The following is a 14,537-nucleotide window of genomic DNA, read 5'->3' on the forward strand; positions in this document are numbered from 1 at the left end:
AAGCTCAAGACTAATTCCCTCTCTGCATGTTTTCCAAGGTAATATTTATGTACTGCAGTTTCACTTGCCTGTTTCCTATAAACACTACCATGACTCACCCGCTTTTTAAGATAAAGGATGTGTCTTTAAGAAAACCCTTTGTGAACATATTGTGTGCAGCTTCCACTTTTGTGCATTTTTAAGAAAATATTCAAATTTCCAGTCATTAAGTGGTTTTTAAATACCCTGATTAGTATGAACTAATTCTTTTCCCTTTCTCCTCACATTTGGGAATGCATAGTCAAAAAATCAGATTCTCCGTTACATATAGTTTTTATAAATGTGATGTTTATAACTATTCTGAATGCTTCTTCAGTATTGTGCACCTTGTTGTCCTATTGCTATTTAGCTAAACTAAAAGAATATGTAATGTTTACATTTCAAAAAAATTTAGGCACATAGGGGTCTTCCTTTACAGGCCTTAAGTTAGGTATCTAGGGAAACTTTGTAGCTCTTTGGTACACTCTGCTCCTCTCAAGAGCTCAGCCTCTTCCCTTTTGAGAGAGGTCTCTTGAGATCTCAGCTATTTCCCTAGTAGTTCCCAAGAACAAGAACAATAAAATCTCACTCTTCATAGTCAGATAATTACCATAGAAAATGTACTTTGCAAACAGAATATGGGCAGGTTTGACTGCAGTTTGATTTCTGAAGTTTTTGTAACCCCAAAGATTCACAATAAAAGCACTGGTTTTTAAATTATTGCTACCAAAGAATTTTAAAAGTATTTCTTGAAAAAAATAATACTAAGTCTGGAAACGTATGCGAAAGGAAAGCCACCTTTGTGGCTCTGCTATTTGAGCCCTGTATGTTCACAAGAAAAACAGCTGAAAAGGAAAAAGAAGGAAGATGGACATGAGATAATCACCATAAAACAATAAAATAAAGAGGTTACAGAGATACGGAAGATATACCTCATATATAGATAACTGCATATGTTCCAGATAAATTGGTGTTATAAACAAAAAGAAAAAATCATAAAACCAACCAGCAAAACAGAGAGAAAAGTGCAAAAAACCAAGAGAGGTTGGATAAGCTGAGAAATGTGATGTGAGGAAAGCCTTGGGTTTGTCTAAGCTTCCTTCCTGTTTATGGTGATGTGCTTACTGTACATGTTTTATTAATACCCTACAGCTGATAACAAACAGCAATTGTGCACGCAAAAGACATAATGCTCTGTGAGAGACATCTGCTACGGTGGTACTTAGGCAGTGCCTATTTTAGGATCAATACATGAAAGACCAGTGCCAAAGTAGGAATTTGCCCTATCATTTGTGGACTTTCAAAAGCCCCAGGGGCCAGGAAATGGCATGTTCTGCAACCGTATCTGAAATTCTAGCCAGCTCCCCATTAAACATTGACTCACTTTCTCACAAGGTATTGAAAATAGACCAAGACTTCAGTAGATCTCACATGCAGCATTTTCTTTGACCATAAGGAATATTACAACTGCCAATGACTTTAAAAAAAATTACCTGTATTGTTGAAGTATGCTGTTAGTGACACACCAAGACAGCTTTTCCATAAACCATTTTATTTTAAAGCTTTTCAAAGTTGTGCAGTATTCCGTAAAGGTAAGGTGGACAGAATTCCAAGCCTGAAGAGTATGTGTTCTGAGAGTTTAATTCTTCCTTCTTCTGTCGATCTGATTAGAATTTGTACTGCAGTCAATGAAAAGGGTATGCCTATATCATCCAGAAAAAAACCAAAGCTCTTCAGTAAAATGCCTAACTTTACCACAAATTTTCAACAAGAAGTCCAGTAGAAGCAAATCCAAGAAAGCAAGGAACTATACAAAGAGGACATGAGGCTAACATAAAATTTTGTGTCTCATTAGACTAATACATGATATTAATGATTAAGCCTTTTTGTTCTTTAATTTTCAACTAGTATTATTAAGACAGTTATTCAGCGGAAGGATTTGGCCTTAGGTCAGAAAGATGAGATAAACAGGATAACCATTAAAACACAAAAACATATGGTATCGCCAACTGCGTGAAGATCAACATTAGATTAAATCCCGTTCAGTAAGCAGTGTTTATGCATCTCTCAGCCAGACAGGATGTTCTACTGATGTTTCAGACTGGGCTCCAGCTGAGTCGTATGAACTGCAAGGGCTGCATCTGACTGCTGAGCAGATGAGTCACATTTTCAAAGGTGAAAAACACAGATTTTACTTGCTTACCGTGAGGAGTGTTGAGAGCATCTAACCTGAATTTGATAATACCTACAGTAGAAGTTTTCTAGACTGCTATTAGTTGTCAATATATAGGTTCCCTCCTAATTCCAAGCAGTATGAGAGAGGGAAAGAAAGTAGACTAAATGTCTAACTAGTGAAGCTAGGGAAAAGCAACACGTCCAATTCTCACTTCCACGTTTATTTAAAATGCCGGTTCCAGACTTAACATTTTCCTTTTTTACATTCACCTTATGGCTGAGGACTGGCTCCTTCACAAATTAAATTCAAGTTTGGTTTATCATTCAATGAAGAGTGGATGGGACCTGACTGGCTGTTGTCTGGAACATGGTTGACACATAACCGCTACTCTTAAAGGTAGACAAGTGAAAGAAAGTGGCAGTCACTACCTGTCAAAGCCCTCTGCCCCTGCCAATCCCCAGCTGCACAAAGACAAATTTTTGATGGCAGACTTTTAGTGTAGGATTTCTCTAGCCTACCTTGTCACTGTCTCCACTGTGAAAATCTGATCAGGGATATATGTAGTGTTGGTAGGTGGGAACAGCGGCACAAATTACTTTAAACATTAACATTTATGATGAGATAAATGATACTGAAGGAGCCCACATGACTAGCTTAGATGTACAATTGAAAACTCTAGACACTTAAAATTTGGTGAAATTAGTCCCACCCTTGGATATTAAGTTGAACATCTTAAGATAATTTTTAATCTGACGTCAAACCTGGAATTTGTTTTGATCCTATTGCTAAATGAGGAAGCATGAAGAATACATTGTCCTAGCATGATCATTCATCTCTCTTGGCAGTGAAATAACTAACAGTGCTGGCAACATTCTCATTCAGCTTCAAAGTCAACATCTCTTTCAAATGAGCAGGAACTGCTTCAAGCCATTCTTTTAGGGTGTCTTCAAGCGTGGTTTGATACCACGGCGCAGGTCAAGTATTTCATATTGCATGCATTATCATAGGATCTAAGCACCTCAGAGTTCCTTCCTTTGTTTATGTAAATTTAATATCTTCCAGACCACCTTTGCAATCTCAAGAACTCAATTTTGTTTTCAACAAAAGTTTGGATCATCAGAGAAGCAAATGTTTTACCAAATAAACCTCATCAGGTAGTTATCTAGAAGCAGATTTTGGTTGTTTGCTCAGTGGCTACTCACTTGACTTTTCAGGCTGCAAAAAGTTGAAAAAGGAAAAAACTACTACCATTGACAATACTACCTGGAGTGAAAAACCACCAGGAATAGAAATTACACTAATCTTGCTCACTTGATTTTTAAGAATTCTAATTTCTATGGAAGTTAAATTAACTTTGTTGATCACTGTTGTCCATTTGTCCCTTTGAAAGTGTTTCTGTATTAAGGACTATAGCAAGGGCTAGCAGGTGGCAGTGGCCCCATTTCAAGGTATGATTTACAACACTCAGCATTTTACTTACTAGGTAAGCAAAACTGTGTATCTAAGGGAGTCAATTCAAATATTAAGGCATATGAAAACTGTTAACAAAGTCTTCCATGTAGAAAGTCTACTTGCCTTTGCAAATTGTACAGATTTGTGTTGAGAAATACAACATTAAAAATCTGACATTTTAAGACTGGTATGGGGGTACTAAATACAGCAAAGAATAGTTTCGGGCTGTACATATTTGCATGGAAGTATATAAATGATACAGGACATTAAGTATATGATAAATAATTTCATGCATCTACCTTGCAGCTGTCACAAAAGGACCTAATTTCATTCTACTTTTCTGCTCACAGAACTGCTTTAATATATGGAAGATTAACAAATGTGATAGTTTTTCTTTTTTTTTAAATTCTAAATTATTGTCCTCAGCCTACATCTACATTTTAAATATCATCTGAAATCCTGAATTTGAAGTTGGGTATCCCACAAGAGAAAATCCAGTCTGTTGCAGGTTAGTAAAGAAAAAACAATTACATAGTCTCTCTGGTTCACTTTTCTCCAATTGATAGGTTATTTAACACACAATTCATCCCATGTATGGTAATATGGGTAAAATAGACTTCAGCAACATTTAGTTTGCAATGACTATATTTTGTGAAATAAACATAATGATTCTTGTTAGCACCATTGAACATCTCCTCTCTTTCAAAAGCAGAATTAAATTAATCCTTGTGTTGACAGAGATTTTTTTAAAGTTAAATAAATCCTGTATCAATGGCCTTCCTCTAAATATGTATTTACTTTGTGGTTAAATAAAAATATACCACTTGTTCAGAAGTAAGCACACACATAGGCCTTGCACTCTCTATTTATACTCTGATAAAATCCATCCCTACCAGACTAAGGGGATAACCATTACTTTACGTATAAAAATGAAATAAACTGGTACAGAAAGAAGGATTTATAGTATGGCATATATCCACACAAATCAATTTAATTAAGGAATCCTAAATTGCCCTCCCTATTACTTAGGCTGAGCAAGACAAGGTGCTACCCCTGGCCAGCCTCACCCGTGAGGAGTACGAGGTTACCTTACAGCTGGTCATTCATAGTGCAGCATTTACTTGAACACCAAATGTGAATCGTCCAGATTCAGTGGCTCCCAAGTGCTCTTTGTCCTCCCTCTGGCACAGCATCTTTCATAACTCAAGAGATGTACATAGACTAAGATTCTTCTCTGGGATTCCTAGATGCATTCCCTAAGACAGATAAAATTAATAATCAATTTTCTTTATCATCATAATAATCTTCCCAATTATTTAAAATAAAAACTATGTAAAGATTTTTCATTACAGAAGCTTCTGATCACAGCACTGTGACATAACAGATGCAGTATCAGTTTTCAGGCAGAATTATTCAGTATATAAAAGGTCTAACTGTTTAGGTGTCTGTCTGTGTCTTACATTTTAGTTAGAAACACTTTAAAGGAAACACTTCCCTCCTTCTCTCATCAGGGTGAAATCAAGGTCATCTTATTTAAACTCCCTGGGATAGTAATATTTAAAATTAAATGACACTCCACCTAATTATTTTACTAAAAGCCTTCGATTCCTCTAAGCTCTTCAAGTAACATCTAAACCTTTAAGAAGTTGCCAACTGTTTGAATAATAAACTACACAGAGTACCACCCTTTGAGGGAAAGCTTGCATGTTCAAATTGGGCCAAATAAGCAGTAAGACAATATAAACCCAAGCCACTTAAACCACATGAATAATTCCCAGACACTTAGAAATCTGATTTATAACCATGCACAGGCAGTGCTATCGTCATTTCAGAATTCACTTTGCTGGAATTTACTGAAGGATACTGCTGTGTACTAACGGGGTTTTACAATTAATAAGACCTATAATGCTACTGACTGGGCATGAAAACAGTGTACTAAATTATGTACAATTGTATTTGAGGTAAATTTGCTATGGAGAATAGCACTATTAATCATTAAGTCATCTCAGGTTTCTGTATTATCCAAACATCCTTAGTATTCCCACTAAGAAAGCCACCCCTGACATAAGGAAGTGATCTTAAAAATAACCTGGGACCCTTAGTTTTACAGAAAGAATGTTTGCTGACCTTTAACGACCCACTTTGTTCCCAGATTTTGTAGCTTTGTAGTTCCTTTGATCTTAAGGCATTTTTCTAATTGTATTTCTGCAGGACATTTGATGTGCTGCCACCAGTCAGTAGAAAAGCAGGAGCTAAAGGACTACCAACCCTTTCTTATACCTACCATTGTATTTCCACATATACGAGAGGACCTTTTCTTTTTTCATGAGTTAGCTTAATATTCCAAAGGCATGTGGAAAAAGTTGAACAAGAAGAAAAGTAATTATTTTCACATAAGGCTGTTTACATGTAAATGGTTGTGGAGTAAATACAGACCTGTAAGTTGTGCTTGCACATGAATTATTGTGCAGGTTACTACAGAGATTTAACTTCAGACCATCTTTTACTTTATTCAATGTAATAACTTGCACCCACATAGCAAATGGGAATAGTTAACCTGGTGTCAAATCTTATTGCAGAAACACTTGTTAAAACCCTGCTCACCTGTATACATCCAGCCTCCTATCTGCTTTTCTCCTTGGAAAAATAAAGTTGTTCTTTATTCAGTGTTAGAAGGGTTGATCCACTCCAATTTAAATACAATTAGCAAGATTGTTACACAAGTTGCAGTTGCCAGATCTTTATAGCTGGTAATACCTCTGCCAAAGTACACACTACTTTTTGGTTTCAGTATGACTTTGCAAGGCTATTGGTTGGAAAAAGCAGATTTTTGGTTGTGCAATTAATCCAAGCATAGCCAGGAGTTACAGACACTTACAAAAAACTCCAACCTTGTGTTTGACTTCAGCTTTCACAGTAGGACTGATGCTCTCAGGGTAACCTCCAAAAGGATTTGAGAGGAACTTTTTCCCATTTTGCTTTTCCTGATGTGCAGGGTCAGTGTGAGAGAGCTAGACTTCCGATTTTTTCTAGTCAAGATGTGTGCTTCTTGTAAAGATGAGATGTCACTCTCCTTTTGGAGAGCAATATATGTATGAAATATTAACTGGAAGCACTTATTGTCACAGGCGGCTTGATGTCTGTTCTCTGGTTAGACATCAACTTACTCTGGTTGTATCCAAACTCAATATCCCACATTTCAAAGCTTTGCTGATGCAGAGAGACCCAGTGTTCCTAACTCTGGATTTCTCAAGCAAATTGCCAGGTGTAGATCCAATGTTTAACTCCATTCTCACTACCTCTTCTCTCTCCTACCCTGAAACCAACCCTCCTAATTACCTGGATGAATTCCTCCTGACTCTGCTCTTCCCTAAAAATGTGGTTACGTAACAACAGTTTTCAGAAACAGGTTTGATGTTAAAGTAAGAAGCACAGGCTTAGAGCAAAAATTTCTTACCCATTAGCGTGTAAGAGTTACAGGTTTGTTTGTTTTTTAAACAAGCTTTTGAACACAGTCCCTGTGATCTGCCAAAATTATTCACCAGCAGCAAATCCTGGCCTTATTTTGAAGCCTGAGGCCACACAACCCCTCCAGACTTCTGCTTCAACTGGCTTGTTTCTGGTGGTCTAGACTCTCCCTCACTCGAGGAAGCACTTTCTTTTCTGACAGTGAGAAGACTTGTAACTCAGGGTGTCCCAGAGCACAGGCCACTGATGACAGAAACACAAGGGCAGACTTTGCACACATCTGGTCTGCATACAATAGCTTGGGAAAGGACCTTGAGTTAAAAACTGTTACACTCTCAGTCTAGGAAGAAATTCTTTCATCATATTTTGATGGTATCAGTACAACTGGAAAGTAAAACATAGTATTTCTATCAGTTTCAAATACTGAGTGCTTAAAAGTAAACCTGGCTTTTTGGCAGGACCCTGAGTACCTCTTCCAATAATTTTCTTTTTTTTCTCCCTTCAGCCCTCAGTCTCACATCAGGACAACTAAACTTCGAGCCACACAAAGCTAGATAATCTTGCTTCATATCCTATTCATGCTTCTCCAGGCAAAAAGGTCACCAAAAATTATTTAAGGAATGTTTTCCTCCTGCACTTACTGAGAACTTCCGTACCCCTTCTGGCCCAGTCATTTCTGTAGCGTCAGCTTGGACCCCCTTGTTAACCCTTCCTCCTCCCTACATTGGGTGTTTCCAATCCCGAGACGTAAAACTAACAACATTACCTAAATAACACAGTGTAGTTATCCCTACAGAGCCATTTCAATGTGAAAATGAAAGGGAAATTCAGGCAAGGAAAAGGAAAGTATCAATGTATTTGTCCATTAGCCATTGTTCTGTCTTGCTAGCTTTTACATCATTCCTGAAACTTTTCCCTTTCACAGCAAAGAACCTAACTCAAGCTTACATTGATTTCTCAGTAGCAGTCTTCTCTGCTAACCTCCTCCAGAAGTCTGTAATTTAATACATATATTATCTATATCTGCATGCTCTGCTTTTTTTTTTTTTTCCTTCTGAAATTAAACAGGTCATTTCCCATATATTTGTAACAGCAGGAAACACCCTCTTATATTGACTTTAATTTCAGCTTTCCATGTCAATGCATGTCAGGAACATTTGATGTGACAAGAAACAACTCCAAAACAATGTAGATTCTGCAATACCATTAAAACAGGACCAAAAGTTCCTGTGCTTCTTGTTACAGCAGCGAAACTGCGGAGTGAACAGAACAGTGTTCTTTTCTCCTTAATGTATGACAACACTGATTTCACACACCGAGTAGCTCTGGCATCTGATCTGTTAGTAGCTCACAGGAAACCTGAACACAATTTCCAGAGGTGTTTTTATGCTCCCTATCTTTTTATGGAGACTCAGCAACTGCAAACTCCGCTTTCTGTACGCCTTAAAGGCCGCCTTACAATGCAGGAATTGCCATCTGCTGGCCAAGCCGGGAATGGGCTTCGTCCGCAATTTATTACTACATCTCCCTGACTAAATTTGGAAATGCATTTGAGCAAAGGAGACGGTGCCACTGCCAGCTGAGCCTGCCCGCAGGACAGAAGTATGTACATACTTTTCCAACTCACGCTGGAAAAGGAGGGGAAAAACTGTAGAGCAGATGAGTTCAGGGATCCACGATGTTGAAGCACAGATTTTAAAATAGACAGTAAAATAGTTATCGTCCCTCCTGGAAATTACACTTTAATTTTTATACTTTCGAGTGACAAAAAGAGAATGTAGGGGTGACAAAACCCTTGCTGCTGGGAGAGGCAGGCCAAGTGTCTGCAAATTTCTGTGTCCAGATAAGAGCTGGCTAGAGGCAGCAGGGAGGCACCACAGTAATCCCTGCCCATTCTCAACCAAAATCCTGTGTAGCACAGCACAGACATCCCCTGACTCTCTTCTCTCATCTGCTTTTTCACAGCTGTGACTTTTCATGTCCCAAGCCCTTCTGTCTCCAAACTCCTTTCACAAACCACCTCCCAGCTCTCAGTGTCAAAACATTTCTCCTCATTCTTTCAATCCAGAACCCTCATATTTTTCATCTTCTTTCCCATCCTTCCTTAAATTTTCTTTTCTACCAAGTCTTCCTCCTTTTCCCCTAACTCTTCATGCAGGCACATGAGGCACAGACCATCTCACTGCACAGCTGGTTTGTAAAGAAGTAAGCAATAACTTTCTCTTAGTATTCCCCAGCCTTAGTGGAATTATGATAAATGGAGTTCTTTCTATCAATTATATTTTCTAGCAGCAGTTCCATAGCTTAAGTCCCTGTGTTAAAAAATTGCATCCTTCTATGTGCCACCTATTTTCTTCATTGCACAGTCCCAAGTTAATTAATTATGTCTTTTCCTATACAAGAACAAAAGGGGCAAGAAAAATGGCCTCAAGTTGTGCCAGGGGAGGTTTAAATTGGGTATTATGAAGAGTTTCTTCACAAAAAGGGCTGTCCAGCATTGGAACAGGCTGCCCAGGGAAGTCATTGAACCACCATCACTGGAGGTATTTAAAAGACATGTGGATGTGGCACTTGGGACATGGTTTAGTGCTGGGTTAATAAATGGTTGGACTCAATGCTCCTCAAGGTATCTTCCAGCCTGAATGATTCTGTGATCTCCATGTCATCCATGAATTCCTATATTTTTGCAATATTTATTTTCAGTTATATCCTTTCCGAGCAGGAGAGCTAATTGATTTGTTCTTCCTGTAGAATCCATTTCATACCTTCAGGTCATCTTTGGCTTTCTCTGAACTATTCCTGTTATAGCTCTTTTCAAGGTGGAGGACAGGGATAGCTGAACTGCACAGAGCAGGCAGGGTATGGGCACACTTTGGATTTATATAGCACCAAATTTTTATACTCTATTTCATTTTCCTTCTACTCATTCTGATTTCCCCATACTAATTCTTAACATTTGATTTCCTTTTTTGACTGTGAGTATCAGGATGACTTTTTCCCTCTCTACTACAATTGCAAGGTCTCATTTCCCTCATTTTGTTTTAAATTAATGTCAGTTTTGTTCATTGTTTGTATGTAACAACAATGCATTTAATTTGTGTGGCATTAAAATGCACATTCCAAACAGTCTTCTGGATGTCTTTGCAGGCGCCAGTCATCTTTATGACATCAGTCAAACTTCATCATAACAGATTATCAAACTACAAGTTATGGAAGAGCTTAGCCATAGCTCCCTAAACCATGTTTAACTGACACATGGTATCATAGGATCATTGAGGCTGGAAAAGACCTTTGAGATCATTGTGTGCAACTGTAAAAATTTTACTGCCCTGTCCACCACTAAGCCATGTCCCTAAACACTGCATTTACAAGTCAGAAGCTGAGCAAATGCCCCAGCTGCAGATTTCTTGGAAGGGTCCTCCTGTTCCTGGAGCTCTTTCATCTGCTGGCATTGGCGTTGCCAAGACAGTGCTGCACATAAATATTCAGCCTCCACCTGAACAATAATCTAAGAAGAGAAAATCAAAAAGAAAGTGTTGCACAAGTCAGAATTAGTCATGTAAAAATACCTTTGATATTACACACAATTCTCAGAAAGAACATAACCAGAAAGAGTACAAAGAGGACAAATAAGCAGTATTTGTCCTGTTTTACAGTTTCTGTGTGAAAAACATTTAAATTGACCAAGGCACTTCAGTTTGGGAAAGAAATCAGTAAGGAAACTGAGGCCTGTAAAGTCATGATAGGCATGAAACAGGTGAAGGGAAACGTTTATCTGAGAACACTCAAATAAAAGACCTAAGGAAGACCAGAGTATATGACCAGACCTCAAGTTTAACCCAATAATTCCTATGCCACTCAACAAAACTAAATTATTAAACTAACCAATACAGAGTGTTTAAGATGCCAATATTACATACTTAACCAAACAATAGGAAGCCTCATAAAAGAAAGATGCAGTCACAACAGAACACAATAAAAAGATTACTTCCAGCTCAGGAACTTTTCAAACTGTGGATTTGTCTATACTAGGAAATAACAGAAGAGGTACTGAAATAAAGCTCCTTTGAGTTTCTCCCTGTTCTCATACTCTTTCCCAAAGTACCAGGAACTTAAGGCTCATGATAAACTTCCAGGGTGAAGCACAAATGCAGTTCCCTGCTACCACAGACACTGAAGTGTATTTTCCCATATTTGAGGAAATCACAGGGACAACCCATGCAGCATGTAAGAGGTAAGTCTCACCTCTGGGAAAGGAAGTGTCTAAATCATGTCCCCTCATATGAAAAGGACTCTTGATGATAGTTGAATATAGTTGTTTTTTGTCTTGTGACATGGGTGGAAATTCAAAATGTGTAGAAGTACAAACGTCAAAATAAAGCATTGTGCTTTTACTAAACTGAATTTCTTTTTCTTCAACTTAAGAAAGATTAAGATTGATATTTGCATTATTGGCAATATTATGCTGAATATAAAGGTATGAATGTTTCCATGGTAAAAAATCAACTTTCTCCTTTCCTCAGAGTTTTCATACAATGGGAAGTTTGGCCTTTTAATTGTGACTTGGAACAACACAAAGTTTGCAAATGTTGTGATTCTGAGAAATTCCGTTTTTCTAACAGCTTATTCTTTATCATAGACTGACTATGAAACACCAGTGTGTTTGTTTGGAAAAGGAAGGTTCCTGTCACTTGAAAACATTCATCTTGGAGATATCTTTATTCACACAACTTCTAAACCTTAGTGATCCCATTGAGATCTCTCCCTCAGCAGGAAGTGAGTGGCAGTGAGCTCACTGTGACTTTCTGGTCCATGGAAGCTGGGTGTATCCCACACCCAAACTATCGATCTAAAACAACAAACCACCTTAATCATGCAAGTGCTTCTTGGCAAGTACAAAACACAAAGGAGGAGTAACAATTCCCAAACAGAGAAATGTTTGTTCTCGTTAAGGGTTTCCCTCAATGTGGGGAAAACAAGGAGCAGGGTTCTCCAGAACACACTGTGTTCAACTCTCTTCTGCAATGCATGGTTGCAAGTAAACAGGAGAGCTTGAAGGACAAGGTCTTAAAGCTTGATTGTTTTATAAGTAGAAGCTACCACCATTCAGGAAAGCCATGTTCAGTCTCTGAGTAAGTCTCCAAGTCAAGTGCCTGGTTTGGTGTCCAAGAGGAGACACAGAAGACCAGAAAGTTTCTGATTTCAGTCATCTGGCTTTCATTGTGAGAAAAACACCTCTGCTATTGCCTTGTCTTAATAATATGGCTGTTCTTTCTTAACACTCACTTGTTTTGCTGACGGAGTTGGGCCCATGGAAACCAGCTCTTTACCTACTAGGTTTAAAAGTTCATCCTGTTCTACCTTTTAATAGAAAAGCAAAACTTTCCTGTAAACTCAGCTCCCAGAATTGATTACAAAAGCTGGCTCTGACCAAATGCTGGCACCATTTTCATAAACCACAAGTTTTGACAAGCTTTTTCCTTCTTTTCTGCTAGCATTTAATACATCTTTTTCTCCAGGCATACTAGTCGGGTGGCATAAATCTCCTGCCACAAGCACGAGTTCCTAAAGGAACATGAATTTCCTTTGACAGAATGTCATGCATGAGATCATCTTTAGGGTAGGTTTATTGTGTCCTATGCAGCTCACATGCTGAAAAAGAAATTCACCTTTCATTTTTTCGTAATTGTCTTTTAACTCTACTTTTTCCTTAACATGGACAGCTTTGTCTACACATGCTTAAACTTTTCAGTCACTTAACCACAGAATAGATTTCCTTCCAGGAACTGAAAGAAAAGTAACTAAGAACCTAATCAGCTATTTCATCCTGAAAACAGCAACATGGATCTAATGAAATTTAAATGAAATTTAAAATATTTTTCATAGCTGGAGAAAATAACTAAATCTGTCTTCAAAAGATTTGAGGCTCATGCTAAGATGTAGTGTTAGCTTTCCAAGCAAAACATACATGAAGTATTTCTAATCATGCTCAGACTAGAACAAGCCCAACTTAATCTTTTATTCAAATTCATTAAGCAATATCACTTAATGCAGTTCAAAAAGTCTTGTTCATGGCATGGCTCCATAGCATGAGAGGGAAAAGAAGTATGTTGAAAAATCTTCATAGTGGAGAAAATCCTTCCACATAAACCAGAAGCCACTTAGGGAGTTTTGTCAGGAGATAACTCCTGATTAGCAGGAAAAGTTTCCTGAATATAATTTTGAAGGTTGTCTTAAAACCAATCTGGACAGATTTCTGAATGTTTTGCTAAAAAAGGCACAGAAATGACCTAGCATCTTTCTTACAAGAATGATGACCAGGGTTGAGTGGTGTTGGTGTTTGTTGAAAAAGCTCAGCATTTCTGAGACGTTTTCTTTGCAAAGAAAATGAAAAATAATAAGTGGTTCCACTTAGGTCAACTTTTTCCTGACTGAGGGACGCTGGCAGCTGTGCCAGCTCCACCACAGCATAAACAGCAGAGGCTTCAGCCACAGGAAGGTACATGGAAACCACCAACAGAGACCACACTAACAAGGAATTAGTGACTTCCATGTTTTATCTTTGTTCCCAAAGCAAATCCATTTGGTAAAAGTCAGCTAACCTTTGCTATCACATCCGTAAAATGGCGTTAAAAGAGATCATCGCAGGGAAAGCTGTTATGAAGCTTACTGGCAAGTATAGGTCTCAAACCCCATCCACTTCCTTAAGAACAAACTCAGAGCCATAGTAATTCTCAAACTTGGGCACTGTCTTACAGATATTGCTGTAAGCAGCAATACAAGTGGCAGGAGTTCCCTTACATCTCCCATCCCACCCCAGCCTTTTGTTTCCTCCCCAGCACAGCAGTGCACATCCAGTTGTGCTGCGAGCCAGATCAGGGAGCTGATCCAGGCTTCACAACAAAGTAAAACCCCTTCCCTCTCCCCCACCCTGCCTTTTCCAGTGAATTCAATTCCCTGACCTGATTGCCAGTCCCACAAACAGCTGCACCTTCCTAACTCCTTATGTCAGCTCTGCTGCTGCACTCCTCGCATGTTGTTATCTATAAAGCATTTGGTTTGTAGGTTTACTTGATTTTTTTAAGAAATGTCATTATGTATGACCTACTGCCTCTGAGAAACTGGAGAAGGCTAATGGCAGGAAGGGTGGGTATCCCTCTCTCTCTCTCTGGAAGGAAAGCGAGAAGGAAGTGCCCAGTAGTTACCATGTCTCTGAATCTTTCTTCAAGGGAGCATTTCTGCATGGCCCTGAAGAGGTGATCATCTGAAACACAAAGAGAATCCCCTCGTTCATCAACTACAGAACTCACTTGAGTTGTACTACTGTTTTTCCTACAATATCCCAGAAGCCCTTAGGTATTTCAAGTATGTTCATAGAAGAAAGGATAAAAAGAAACAAGAAAGCAAGAAGGAAACCATCTAC

The sequence above is a fragment of the Coloeus monedula genome, assembly GCF_965178545.1.
Source record: "Coloeus monedula genome assembly, chromosome: 2".
NCBI lineage: Eukaryota > Metazoa > Chordata > Aves > Passeriformes > Corvidae > Coloeus > Coloeus monedula.